The 13,281-nt window shown below is 41.7% G+C and overlaps 1 long non-coding RNA gene across 1 annotated transcript in view; it reads right to left on the reverse strand.

Annotated features, from left to right (window-relative positions):
* The window catches only part of LOC127059806 (uncharacterized), a 50,774-nt gene extending 46,984 nt beyond the window's left edge, over window positions 1–3,790 (reverse strand). The window contains exon 1 of the long non-coding RNA XR_007777962.1: window positions 3,715–3,790. This is a non-coding gene — a long non-coding RNA (uncharacterized LOC127059806). The remainder of the gene's footprint in view (window positions 1–3,714) is intronic.
* Between the last annotated feature and the right edge of the window lie 9,491 nt (window positions 3,791–13,281).

The following is a 13,281-nucleotide window of genomic DNA, read 5'->3' on the forward strand; positions in this document are numbered from 1 at the left end:
CCAAAAATGCTAGTGTGGCTTTTCACTTCAAGATATGCACAGTGCAGATTATGCTGAACAGTAGCAACTGATCTTGTCTACACTTGGAGTTATTCCTCTAAAATCATGTCTGGATCCTCCCTATTCCAGAAAAAAAAAAAAAAAGTGTGTTTGATGCTGTGCTTAAGTAATTTTCACTGTAAATTGAAATAACTGAGAGGAAGAAGTTTTATTCTTCAGTAAGTGAGTCCATACACAGCATTCTTTAAATATTTTTTGCATTATAAAGTTATATCCTACCACAACTCTGAATTGCAGATAATATTGTATTTATAAAGTGTACACTCTCAGGGGATAAGAAATATTGCTCAAAATGCCATCCAAATGTTGAAAATGTAATATTTACACTGGATAGGTGCCATCCTTGTCTGGCAGGCTAATGGATCAGAAAAAACTGACTGTGAAAAGACAACTGTGGCAGTGGCAGAGAGTCCAGCAGTTTCTTTTTCCCTCCCTCTCCTTTTAGCAAAATTGTACTTCCTGGTGTTATGGTTTAAATCAGATTTTGAGAAGTCCATTATGATGCATCTGTTTAAAATATCAAGGGGAAGCACAATTCAATAACACTAAATATACAAAAGCAAGGGCTGTGAATTAATACTGTCCCCCCCTGCTTAACTCACTGCCTCTCATGTTACAGCATCACTGACACACAGTTTCACATCTTCTAAAACATGTCATGAACAGCAAATAGCCTGTTGTGCCTTTCAATGTCTTCCCATGCCCTTGCATCATCTGCATCAGACCTGGTGGTCTTACACAGAGTAATCCAACCTTGTTGATTTTAAAATAATATTTTAGTTGAGTTATGCTGTAGTTACAGGAAATCAAAATGTTATATACCTATTTGTCTTTTTGGCAGTTTATACTTTGTGTTGCCATTTATATTACCTGGAGAAAAGCCCCCCAGATAACCCATGCAAATCATTTGTAGAGAAGCTAATTTCTATTTCTTCTAAAGCCAATTTTAAATCTCCTCCATATGGCTGATACAAAGTATTATGAGGCAGTTGATAAAAACGTGGCTCCAATGAAGTCAGTGAGTTTTGTGACTGACTCCAGGAGAGCCAAGATTTCATCCATTATCTCTTTCTTAGCATAGGGTCCAGCTGTATTGCAGAAAAAAAAAAAAAAAAAAAAAAAAGAAGAAGAAAGTAAAAATAAAAATCCATCAACAAAAGACTGAAGCTATTAATCAACCTAGAAAGATCTGGTTAATGTATTGCAAGGTAGGCCTCTGTTGGACGGTGCGTGCCTTTAAATTCTGCAAGCATTTAAAGAAACCCTGCCAAAAAAGTGCCACATGTGCAGCCCCAGTCACAGAGCCCAGATAATTTCCATCCTGCCTACTGCAAGTACTGCACTCTGCTGTAACTGGGCTTTCTTTCCTCACCCTCTGAGGCCCTTCTGACAGGCAGCCTGCAAACTTCCCTAGGCAGAGCTCCAGTGCTTGCTCGTCACAGCTGGAACTGCAAGGCAGCGTCGGATAATGAACGGCCGGGGATGAAGCTGGATGTAAACAACAGGAGTTCCAGCCTTGTCTAGGGCAGTGTCAGACATCTGCACATTGGACCTTTAATATCTCTATTTAAACATAACCTACAGTTGCCTGGTGTATCTTTATCTTTTGAATTTCACATCACATTGAGCTGATATAAAAATTCCATTGTGGAAGTAATGCTTCATACTCAAAACCACCTATGACAAACTAGAATGCTAAATTTAGGAAGAAAAGTTTCACTCACCACTGAAACCTGGATGCTGCACACTTAAGCACGTACCCCGATTCCTGTCCGTAAACCCCAGGGGGTAAATGGGATTCTTCATGTTGTGATGTTGTACAAGTACTTGCTCAGGCAGAGAGCAGCACAAAATAGCAAACAGCTGATCAGCCAGATGACAGAGTTATGTTTTTAAGACCTTATTTAAAAATAAAAGCGTTCTGCACACCATAGCCTAAAGACGGAATTCCCAGGAATGTTTCCAAAATCCTCCAAACATTAGCATTGATCTTGGAAAGTCTTGCAGTAGAGCAAACTAATTCCAAACCCCTTCATTTCACTTAAAAACTCTTCAAAGTTATGCAGGCATGCACACACCTTAGCCACATGTATGTGGAATTCTGTAGTGCTTTGCTGACTTTTTAATTCCTCGAAGTTCAAAGCTTTGATCACTGGGCTGCTACACTTTCTGTTTGCATTTTTGCAGCCTTTACATTATATTGGGTAAAAGAAGACTTAAAATTTAATTAGAGAGAAAAGAAAATCATTATTTAGCTTTCATTGAAAATGTGTGTGTTTCCATGGATCACCAGTACAGAGCTCAGATTTTAAAAAAATGCAGTAGACAATGTGATGTGGTCGTTTTCTTCTGCTTAAAAAGTACAACTTTCTGAGAGCATTAGTAACTGCAGTTATTACTGTAAAATTATGGAAGATTTATATAAAAATCTGACATGGAAGAAAAATAAGGCCTTTGCTCCTTTTCCAAATGGATTTTATTTCTGTAATTTGTCAGTAAATGTATAATGAATTACCAAGTAATATCCCCATTGTCTTAATCAGAGGTGATGAACATAAGGGTATACAAAACATTACAAGTTTTGAATCAGTGAGATAAATATGCATTTTAAGGCTGTATGGTCTGCACATGCACCGAGCCAATTATGTGCAAACAGAAATAGCTATTTTTAGAAACTAGCCTTAATTCAAGGCAGCCGAGCTGAAGCAAGCACTGCTCTATACTATACCTACAATTTTCCCGTTCATTCAGATGTCTCAAAATAACCATACTGTTTCTGTTTTCTCTTTGAAACCCTGCCTTAATACACAGTGTAGAGATCTAAAAGTGACTGAAATGCACAGAGTTCTTAGAATTTCTGCTAAAACTAACTTCACGGTTATTTTTTTTCCTCTTAATAAGAATGAGGCTCCTTGTTCCTGCTCGTATGTCGTCTGTTTTCCAGCCAGCTTTCCCTTACGGATCCCTCACTGCCCGCTCCCTGTCGGGGCTGCTCCGGCTGCACTTCAGCGAGCACCAGCTCAGGCTCAAAGACAAGCCGGGCTTAGGCAGCGAGTCACTATTTTTCGTACAGTGGCCTTGAACATCAGCCTTGCCGCATGAGAAGCAGATATCCTTTTCACCTGAACAAAACGAAACTTAATATCTTCTATAAAAATATCTTCTACCCACAATTTCCTTGTTTTATTACTATTACTCCCCTCCCTCCCTCTTTCCCCCCTCCCTCTCTCTTCCCCCTCCCGCATTAAGTTTCGGGCGGCTCTGGCAAGCGGTTCCATGTGACGGCAGCGTGGTCGCTTCCTTCCCGGCCAGCCACGGGCAAATCCCGACGGAGCATCAAGGGACGGACATCCCGAGGGGGAAGCGATGCCCCGAGAACCTGGCATCGCCTCCTCGCCGGCTTCCTAAATGCCCGCACCCCAGCAATCGGGCGCTGCCGGCCCCGAAGCAGCCGGGACACAAACGTAGCCCCTTCCCACGGGCAAGGACGGCCGGCACGGCAAGGGGGGAGCACGGCGAACGGCGGTAGTCTGTCCTGTCCCGTCCCGTCCCGCTGCGTCCGCCGCCCCGCCGCGGCCGTGCGCGGCGACGCTCGCCCAGTCCCCGTCCCGACCGCGCCTTCTCCCTGAGCAGCACCGACGGCGAAGAACATACCTGGCTCCTACGGCGGCCCGGAGGCACAGAGGGCGAGCTCTCTCTGCAGCCTCGCCCGCCCCCGGCACGGGACGCCCTGCCCCGGGCGCGGGGGAGCCGGGGCGGCGGCGCGGCCGAAGCCGTCGGGAGCCCGCTCGGCGCTGCCTGCCCCTCCAGGAGCCTTCCAGCCCAGATATACCCGTATTGTTTTCCTCGCACCATTTTTTTTTTTTTTTTTTTTTTTGATTTGCAAGAAGACGCCAAAATCCCCGTAAATGGCTCATTTCTGGGGCGGGGGGCGCTCCCGGCGGCCCGCGGGGGTCGCGGCGCGGAGCCCGGCACATTCCCGCTCCCACAGCGCCGCCTGGCGGCGCGCCGCGTCCCGCACCGCCGTCCCCGCGGCCCGCCGGGAACACGCGGGGATCGCCATAAACGAACCCCCCGTGACCCGTACGCAGTTCAAGTGCAATCTTTCTTTTTTTTCCTTTTCCGCGCCCCCCCCCCACTTTTTTTTTTTTCCCTCCTGGATCCTCTTTCAAGCCCACTCCACGCTGCTGCGCTATTACATGCTAATTTAATTTTACTATGGACGATATTTTCAGCATTTGCTGAGGACAGTAAATTTTGTAGTTTATGTTATTTCACTTTTTATGACTTTTTAACACTTAATAAAATTTTATTAGAGCACTTTTGTGTTTACAAGGCCACAAAACTCTTGGCAGGTTGTCAGAAGTCCTTTTTATTATGATCCTACTGATATACTGCGAGTAATGAAATAATCATGTCCAGAAATGTATCAAAGGCCAGAGGGATTATCCAATTTAATGGCTCTACAGATGCGCTGTGAGGGATACGGACAGGCAACGCGTCGACAGGCTAAAAGGCGTGTGCGAGGCGGAGGCAGCCCTGCTTAATTTCTTTCCCATTGCAGGCTGGTGCTGTGTTATCCTGGAGGCTCCGGGCTCGGTCAGGTGACTCCCGGTGCTTTCAAGAGAAATGGATTTATTCTGGCGAAAAAACCTCTTTTCTTTTTATTCTTCTTAGGTGTGCATCTAATGCTGACGCACTTGCTCTGGCGTTTCCAGTGCTTGTGACACTCAAGTGAAACACAATTTACTGGAAAACACCCAATGTCATCGTGCCATTGTGCAGCAAACAGTGGCTTTGGGCGTTAGGATTTAGTCGTGCAGCCAACAAATAATTACACAGAAAAAAGAAAGACAAAAATAAACAAACATAAAAAAATCAAAAGCAGAATAAGCTGCTGAGATTAAACACAAGTGAGATATTTAAGAGCACTCTGTGAAATTATTGTTCTTTGCTTTTGTCAAAAGCAAAGCTTTTGTCACAGCACAGGGTTGTAGGAGTGCTCTCATTTGAGCATGTGCCTTCCTTCCACAATGGTCTGTTTTTCTGCACTGCTGCAGTGCTACAGTCTGAAATACTGCAGCTGTTTTTAAGGCAATTTCCTTTTATTTTAAATAATTGTTCATTTAACATATGTTGTTAAGCTCATTCTTGCATCAAAAGGAGGCGATTATACTTCCTGACCCTGACAGCAAGGTGGGTGGCTTTGTTTTATAATTAATTTGCTGTGTTCAATTTCATATTTTTTTTCCTCTGCTCTTTCCTAAAGACATGCCAAAAAAGAGAAAAGGTACCAATAGTACCAGGAACACTTCAAGGCCAGTTTGGTCTCTTTAACACACATTGCTCCAAACTTCACAGGGACACTAGAAGTATATTCTTTCACAATTTTACAATTACTTGTGTAATTCCCTGTGATTTTAACCCTACCCCATTAAAGTCTCCAACAAGAACATATTTCATAATTTCCAAAGCAGAAAGAGGACTTTTTTTCTCCCAGCACAAACATATGTATTATATTCCAATATCTCATGATACTGCCAGTAGGGATTTCTTTTTAAGAAAACAGGCAATATCCATGTATTTTTAAAATATGCTTGAATAACTTGCAAGGACTTTACAAACAGATCTGAAGACAAGGTTAGAAGTGATCAAAGATTTTATCTTCAAAATCAGGACAATATATTAGAGTAGCACATGTTTGTATATTTATTCATATTGTGAATCTGACTCATTTTGGAAGAGTGCCTCCAAAATCAACAGAGCTTCAGGAAGAGTTACAATAATGTACAGTGTTAGTAAATATGCCAGAACTTGGCCCAGGAGCAGAAATATTAATCATTAAATGCAGTTTAGCTTCAGGACAGAAGTTTTGTTTTTCCAGAACAATATCATCTACTGTAAATCACATGTTTGCAGGTCAAGGTCAATTTAAACTTCTTAAACCTTTACCAGCAATCAAACTGGAAACCTGCAGGATGAAATGATGGGGTAAAAGAAGTGATGGACTGGAAACTTTAAATTTGCAAGAGGAGTTGTTGCTATTGTTCTTTTGAGAGAAAGAGCAAACTTTGAAATGCTTTGAATATAAATATGTAAACATGCCACACATTATTTAATCAATGAAGCATCTAACTAATTAACCCTTTCCTGGGGGGCTTCAGTTTTTTTCTGGAACATCAGAAAAGGCCTGAGGAAGCAGTTTCCACCATCATAGAAACAGAGAGGTAGGATTCAGTAACTGAACCTGAACTGGTGCCTACAGGAGGTGTGCAAGGCCGGCAAGACAGTCCTGGCTGAAAGAGAACAACCTTCGTGGAATAATTTAAGGAAGCAGCACGACTGAGGACGGCCCTGTCCCCAGGATGCACCAATGCCACCCCCTGGAGAGGTCCCTCAGACCCCAATGGGCACTGTCAGGGCAGTTATGTGGGTTGAGACATTCTCCTCCACCAAGGATGGCCAGAAGATGTTATGTGGAGAACGTGAGTCCAGGGAGAAATCTGTGGGTACAGAAATCTGTGACTATTTCTGCAGATAACCCCTGTTTCTGACTCATTCTCTAGCAGCCCATCAAGCAGGTGCACCAGTGAAATGCAGCACACTTGGCACACGGGGCATTGCCAAACCTACTGGTTCCCTGGTGAACGTGAGAAGATACATATTAATCATTTTAACAGGCCAAACCCTACCCCTATTCAAGCCAGTGGAACTTGTGCCATTGTTCACAACGAGACTAAAAGTGCAGTCATGATGAATTAGTTATTAATAGGCAGTTACCTGTGAGCTTTGTAATGACTTTTTACTAAGCACAAAGCTGGAGTACAGTGTTCTGTAGGCTGATGGACAAGCAACAGTAGATTAACAACTTATTTACATGCAACATGCCAACAGCATGAAACTCAACCAAAAAGTCCTTAACTAAAAAAGAGACGTGTTCTGTGAAAGCTATTTTTGTTTTAGCTGTAGAACTCATATGCATAAGAGTGGGATTTCTGCAGCTGAAGCCCATTCATTTTTCTGAAACAAATTTGGGGTTGATGATGAAGCCAGAAAGTCAAGTACACTCCCTATTGAAATCTGTTAAGGGACTTTAATCAGGTCTTTAATTTTTCTTTTTCAAAACTGCTGGCAAAACAAGTAATAGGTACTTTTTAAGGGCTGTTTGTTATTTTTATTTTTTGGTTGGCCAATAATTTGCTTGTTGAAAGCTGCCATTTCCCAAACCAAAAAAAAAATATGGGTCCCTCAAAGTGATGAAAACATTCCCTGGGCCTTGGTTACTATTACTTGAGAAGGAAGATTATAGATTAGATATTAAGGTAGTCCCCTGCTATTCAGGGAACCATAAGACAATTCTTTCTCTGTAAATTAGAGCACAGACTGGAGTCCACATCTGCCATGTCCCAAATGAGTGCCTAATGCCTAAGTGATGGGATCTTTCCAGTGAGGCTACTCCAGGGAGCTCAAGGGAAGACAGAAAATTACAGCAGAGTTTAATTAACCTGTCTTATGAATTTTTAATAAAATTCCTGAAGTTTGGGGAGTTTGTGGCTTGTGACTGAGGCTGGAACTCCAGCCTAGGTCGTCAATTGAGAAAAACACACATTTCCTATCAAAACTCTATCCTTTTCTTGATGTAGTTATCTGCTACAAAGTTTAGTATGCTGCAGATGTATTAAAGAATGAAAGTACCTGAAGATAATGATATAAACTTAAAGTATATAAAAATAAGACAGTTGAAGTGCTACCTACATTGTAGTTTCATTACAGTTTAATGGACATACGCCGATGAGCATTGTGCCTCTGTGTCCAATCTGATAGATGTACCCCATAAAAGCTTTCCTCAGAAGAAAGTCAGATAAGTGAAACTCAGTAGAAAAATAGCTGTACTTTCTGCAGCTATAGATTATTCAATCAATGAAACTCCTATCTAACTCAATATTACCCACATCCTTGGATTTACTTTCTGAACTCTCATCTGAAGTACAAACTGGCTTCCTCAGTTTCCTCTTATGAGTGTGGTAATTCTGAAAGCCTAGGAACCCTTCCTGAGGAGTAAGCAGAAGCTCCAGACTATAGTTTTTGTGGCTGAGACCAGATAAAGCATAGCAGTTGCAGTTCTCAAAACAGAGCTTCAGATTTCCTTGAACATAGTTATTGTTTATAATGCAATGTCATTGAAGTTCTTAAGCTGAGTGGTAGTTATGCAATCATTTAATACTTTCTATTATTTCATCTTAGTCCCACTTTTCTTCTCCTTTATTTTCACTCTATGCAACTATATATCATAGTTCTATAGTTATCTATCAATCTAGCTATCTAGCTATCTATCTTTCTCATTACCTTTTCTCAACAAATTGTTAACATTTCTTTTACTGTCTCTTTCCTGGTAACTTATGGAGACAACTTTACTAATGATAAAGTAGCAAGAGAGAAATGGAGTCTAAGATGACCACCTTAAAACACAAAACTCAGAATATCTACAAGGAATCAAAGATGCAGTTCTTAGCTGGAGGAATTAAAACAGCAAACCCAGCTGGAGAATTTTCTACCTTACACTGGAAAGTCCTACCAAACTTCTATAGTCATCCTGATGACCTGCTAGGGATTAGGGTCTATGTTATTTAACACCCCTGTACCTGTCTTGTGCCTTCTGCATGAGAAGCATTGGCACAAGTAACAAGCATGGCAAGGGTGCACCCAGAGCCACTGGAAAGGGTCTGGCTGCCCAAGTGCTGCTCTAGTTACTCTCACAGGACAACACCCTGCAACTTGCAGAGTACACCATTATCCTCATAACCATTTTCCATGGAGAAACACAGGCACTTGGCTTGAAGGTATTTAGGTTCCTAGGGAAGTCCTTCCAGCTGCTCTGTTCTGACAGGACCTGCCTGACTTCTGTTTTTCACTTTATCTGCCTAAAATATCCTGGTGAGTTTAAATAATATCTTCAAGGTTTTACAGATCTGAGAGGCAAATGAGGAAGATAAATTCATTCCCCTCAGGTTACCAGATTAGCCCTTAAGCAGGAAAGGCAGCATGAAATCTCCAGCAGCAATCTGCCCTCACCTGAGTAAAACATGGTGTGGCAGGGGTCTCATGGGCAAGTGGGTGCCAGGGCAGCTATGGCAGAGGGATTAATCTGAGGTGTTACATAGGTGCCAGGGGTTTGGGATGTTCAGAAGCAGTGCCTGCACTGCAGCCAGTGCACAGGGAAGCCTGGTCCAATGGCTTTTCTCTCCCTTTTACTCTGGATGGAGAGGAAGGTCTGTTTTACCCTGGTGGCTGGGGACAGGGGCCATTTCAAGCATCATTTTTTGACCCAAATTCTGCCTTTAAGAGAGCATTATGGAGATGGCCTTCAGGCCACCCTGGTCTCTCAGAACTTCTTCCTGTCTCCTTGCATAGTCCCAGCCATACTGTGGGAAGTTTGCCAGGGGAGAGGGAGGGCTGATACATCTTGCAGACTTTTTTTCCATCTTGATCTGTGTGCATTTCTTTCCTGATGCACTCTGAGGCAAAGGTGAGGAGATATTTATATTTCTCTTATCAATGAGAATGACCAGGATCTTAAAATACCATTTAGAAGTGCTGAAACAATGAACATTACACTGACAGTAGCTCTTTAAAGGTTTCTCATGTAAATAAAGACTGTCTCCAAGAAGAGTCCCATATATAATATTACACAGTAATCATTGACTTTAAAAATTATTACAAACAAAATAAAATTCAACATGCCAAAATGGATTTGGATTGTGTGACCACTCAAATCCCATTAAAATGACAAACTTGAAAAAACTAGAATGCTTAAAAGTCAGCACTCGTTCATGTGCTAGTTTGCAGACTCCAGAGGCTTTATTGAATTGTATATTATTATATATTACATTCTCATTAATTATTCCCCAGACTTCAATGCTGGCCAAAATAGGGCCACCCCTAGGCCCCAGGTCCCTCCCTTTGTGTGATCTGGCTTTTCAGAGAAGATTCAAACCTGACAGTCCTTCCTCTCACATCCATACTCCTGGTAACTCTTTATTTTCCATGGGGAATTCTAGGGCCTTTATTCACACTTAAAAAAAGCTGTGGTTTGAAATGCTTTAACACTTCTACTAAAGCAGCAGCTTCTTGGTATGTAGCATAAACCTGGGGCCTTTCTTCTTGGCCTTAGAGTGACTTGGGGCACGTCTGTGCAGTGCTGCAGCTGTGCCTGGGGGTGCCCCACTGCCCAGCCCAGAGCACCACGCTGCCTGTGCCAGCTGGGGATGCTCAAACAAGCAGTGCCTGCTCTGGGAATGGGAGTCAGACAGGCACTGACAGGCAGGGCAGGAACAGAATCTACAGAGATGGGTTTTGGTCATCCTTCACCATAAAGGCCATGCAGTCAGTCTGGCCCAAGGAATGTGCAGGGGTCTGGTCAGTTTTCAGGCTGGTTGAAATGAGTCTTCTGTGAGTAAAAGTTTTAGCAGTTCATCCAGCAGGACAACTTTGCGCATCAGGTTGCTGTGATTTAAGTGACATCCTTTTTATCACAATGACATTGAACCAACCTGAAAAATGTTTCAAGGTACTAAATCCTTCAAGCTTGATATTTGGAATGGTGTCCTCTTTCAAAATTGGAATTTTCCCATCACTGATGACATCTTTGTATTATGGAGTCTCTTATCTTTCATTCTAATAATATTGCACAGACCTGTCTTTGTGACACACTGAAGACCTGTGATAAAGTGATGCAGTGAATTTTCTCACTGGGATATAAGAAAGAGATGTCTCCTGGACAGCTTCTGTTCTTTTTTTTTTCCCTTCATAAATTTTACAAAATCCTGCTACAAAACAGGAGATAATTCAAACCAGATAAACTTGTTATCAGATATCAGATATTTTAAAGACAGTAACCATATCACAGGAAGAAGGTGGTCATAAAGGCATATCAAATATATCCAATATCAAATATAATACTTATTTTTAAAGTGTCTAAATTTTTTCTTCACATTATTCACATGTCTTCACTGCTTCAAATCGTTACCATCCAAACACCCTTCAGCCATTTCCCTGTAGGCTAACATTATGGTATGGTGATTGCAGGTCATTTTAACAGCAGATTCTTTTAAAAATATCACCAGAACCAGGTAGGACCTGGTCTGCTGCCCATGAAAAATCAATTAAAGCTTTGTACTTCTAAAGCCTCTGAGCTGCTTGGTCTCATAGTGAATATTAGTAAAAGATAGGAAGATAAGAGCTGCTTCCTTGAAAGCTTTGCACTATTCTCTGTGTACTCCTCATTTAAACCTGTGCTTGCTAAGTCAGTACGTCTGACTTAGCACATGCTTCTCAAAAGATACACAAAGTAGGATGCTGTGTGGAGAGAGAGAGCAATCTAAAAATTCCTACAAGTACTGTAAGAAACATACATTGACATCAAACGTCAATGTGTATAATATTGTACATAATAATCAATTGTATTGATTATTGTGTACCATAATCTCTTGTATATAATAGTCAATTCAGACTCTGGGGAGAGAAGAAGGTCCATTTTTAGTGCTCATTTAAAAATGTGTTTAGTTGGCAATACACCTGGGATAGTCACCCTGTATTACAGAACTTGCTGCAAATGCTCCAGACATACAATTTACTCAAAATATCAAGTATCTTTCACTACAGTCCAGTTAACCTCTGTAAACTAAACAATTACTTAGGGGACATTCTTCACAAGGTGAACTTCTGGCAGTGGATATATAAACACCCTTCATGGGCTGAGACTTTTTCCACTAACATACTTTGGTTTTGGTGCAGTTAAAAATAAGAGAGGACAGGGTGGAAGGGTCAGCCTCTTCCTGACATCTAAAATCTTTATCAGTAACAGCAACCCCTCGGCTGGTGTCAGTGATTTGTGGTATTGTTGTTTATCTGTGTATCACTCACTCGGATGCACTGTTTAGATCCAAAGGTCTTGGGACCATTTGCAATCTCTCCTAGGCTTGCTGTACCAGACAGGGCAGACATCTGGCTGTCAGTTATAATTGCATCCTGCACCAGAAGTTGTTTTTAAACACTCCTGATTCCCTTTGAAGGCGGAGCTGTGAGGCACAACAGTTTCAAGCCATTACTGCAAGAGGCAAAGTCAATCCATGACTTTAGCTGAGTTTGAAGATTTATGAGAGATGGTGGGGAGGGGGGCCATTTTACAAAAGGGTGGCTGTTTGAGCCTGCTCAGGTTTTAATGATACAGCAGTTTCCTTTCCAGGCCATACAACTTATTCTTTGAACGCTGACAGAAATAGTCAGAAATATATTTGTGGTGTTGCCATGTTTACTGTTTCCTGTTGTCTTTCTTTGGAAGTATTTTAACAGAAATTAGGACTTCACATAAAAACTCTACAGGCTCTGGGATGAAAGGATTTACTATTAGGTTTCCTTCTCACTCTAACTTGGTGGACTGTGATTTAAACCCTACAGACTCATGACAGGATATGATGCCAATTAAAAGCATGAAACCCAATTTTTTGACAGAATAATCACATAATCCCCTTTCTATTATCTGGCTAAAGGAGTATTGACAGCACCTTTATTTCTCAGCCCAAATCTTGTATTTATTAGGCTAACAAACTGCTCTTGTTTAAATTATACAGGCCAATGAATATTGTTGAATGTCCAGGCGCAGGACTGCATTCAATATTGTAAAGGGATGTTTTTCCCCTGGTAATTGTCACACTGGGTCAAGAATGCACAGAAATGTAAGTGGACAGCTGGTTTTGGTTGAAAGCAGAGTTCTGATTTGCTGTTTAATACCAAATCAATTTTAAAGTAATTTAATAACAAATCTTATAAAATAAAACACTGCAGTGAAAAATTCAGCTGGAATTTCTTCAAAGATCTAAATTCAGTTTGCATGAAGTACATAGGAAGTTCAGGGAAAAAATGTTCCTGGAGTACAGAAAAGAAAGAGGTTAAGTCCTGCTTTTCTGAGTTGCCAGTCATGATTTCTTGAGCCCAATACATGATCTTCACTGTTTTGTGAAAGCAAGACTTTTGGTAGGATAGACCATGCTGATGCACCGCTGGAAGTGGACTAGCCCACTCTGGTTTTGACCTCATCTGATGCAAGTGAAGAGTCCAGGGGCCAGTATTTGCCATTCAGTTCAGCCCCTGGTGAACTACTATCTACATTACATATGGGTTTTCCCTGGAAAACCCATTTCCCTGGGTTTTCCCTTCTGTGCT

Source organism: Serinus canaria, chromosome 7 (assembly GCF_022539315.1).
Source record: "Serinus canaria isolate serCan28SL12 chromosome 7, serCan2020, whole genome shotgun sequence".
NCBI lineage: Eukaryota > Metazoa > Chordata > Aves > Passeriformes > Fringillidae > Serinus > Serinus canaria.